Source organism: Papaver somniferum, chromosome 5 (genome assembly GCF_003573695.1).
Source record: "Papaver somniferum cultivar HN1 chromosome 5, ASM357369v1, whole genome shotgun sequence".
Lineage (NCBI taxonomy): Eukaryota > Viridiplantae > Streptophyta > Magnoliopsida > Ranunculales > Papaveraceae > Papaver > Papaver somniferum.
In genome coordinates this window covers 31920807-31922264 of record NC_039362.1, presented here as the reverse complement: position 1 = coordinate 31922264, position 1458 = coordinate 31920807, and the positions used below count along the sequence as shown (strand labels likewise).

Below are 1458 nucleotides of genomic sequence, written 5' to 3'. Positions count from 1 at the left end.
TTATTACATCCCTTCTCTCCCACTTCACACCTCGGAAGGCACCCTTCTTCTAGAGATAAACGCGCTTTCCACATCTTCTTAACCCGAAATGAAATGGCTGAGGAAAGGTTCCTTTTTTAGGGTACTCCCGAGAACAGATCCTGTGGAGACGGGGTGGGGCCTGTAGCTCAGAGGATTAGAGCACGTGGCTACGAACCACGGTGTCGGGGGTTCGAATCCCTCCTCGCCCACAACTGGCCCAAAAGGGAAGGACCTTTCCTTTACCTCTGGGGGTAGGAAAATACTGATCGGGATAGTGGACCCAAAGTTATGTAACTTGGGTGTGAGTCTTTTGTCGAAACGGAATGGTCTTACTTTTTATTTTTTTCTTATTTATCGCGAATGATTCCATCATGAAAAAATTTATGCCCGGCCCGAATCCATATTCTTCCTCAGCCATATTCTCCCTCAGCCATATTCTTCCTCAGTCAGGCTTGGGCTGACTAGCAGAGCAAGTACAAGTATTAGTAGCATAGCAAAAAAGCGTGACTCGTCATTAATATGTTTGCTCGCGGTAATTGTAGCCTCTCGGGAGAATCGATGACTGCATCTTTGATGCACTGCTAGTACTAGTACATCTGAGAATGATTAATTGGCTAGTTGTAAATAGCCCCAGGGCTATGGAACAAAGGATTATCCCGGATCTACACCGAGGTATTGACGGCGATTCTCAAATATCGCAGAACAGAATGTGATACGATGGGATAGAATGCAATAGAAAGAAAGACAGGGAACGGGTTACCTACTCCTAACGGTCAACGCGAGCCCTTTCATTTCATTCTGAATTCTTTCATTCAGAATGAATAAAATCTCCCCAAGTAGGATTCGAACCTACGACCAATCAGTTAACAGCCGACCGCTCTACCACTGAGCTACTGAGGAACAACGGGAAATTCGAGCTCATAGAGTTCAATTCCCAGTCTCAACCCATGACCAATATGAGCCCGAAGCTTCCTTCGTAACTCCCGGAACTTCTTCGTAGTGGCTTCGTTCCATGCCTCATTTCATAGGGAACCTCAAAGTGTCTCTATTTCATTATATTCCATCCATATCCCAATTCCATCCATATCTCAATTCCATTCATTTAATATCCCTTTGGTGTCATTGACATAAGAGATGTCGTTTCTAGTCTATCTGTTTCTATTTCTATATATGGAAAGTTAAGAAATCATCATATAATAATCGAGAAATTGCAATAGAAAAGAAAAAAGGGGGGTTTGTGATGATTTTGAAATCTTTTCTACTAGGTAATCTATTATCCTTATGCATGAAGATAATAAATTCTGTCGTTGTGGTCGGACTCTATTATGGATTTCTGACCACATTCTCCATAGGGCCCTCTTATCTCTTCCTTCTCCGAGCTCGGGTTATGGAAGAAGGAACCGAGAAGGAGGTATCAGCAACAACGGGTTTTATTAC

General features: G+C 43.1%; 2 non-coding genes across 2 annotated transcripts; one reads left to right on the top strand and one right to left on the bottom strand.

The window, feature by feature from the left end:
• Nucleotides 1–156: 156 nt before the first annotated feature.
• TRNAR-ACG lies at nucleotides 157–230 on the top strand. The gene has a single exon. It is a non-coding gene; the product is annotated as a tRNA-Arg (tRNA).
• Nucleotides 231–849: 619 nt separating this feature from the next.
• TRNAN-GUU lies at nucleotides 850–921 on the bottom strand. Its single transcript has one exon. It is a non-coding gene; the product is annotated as a tRNA-Asn (tRNA).
• Between the last annotated feature and the right edge of the window lie 537 nt (nucleotides 922–1458).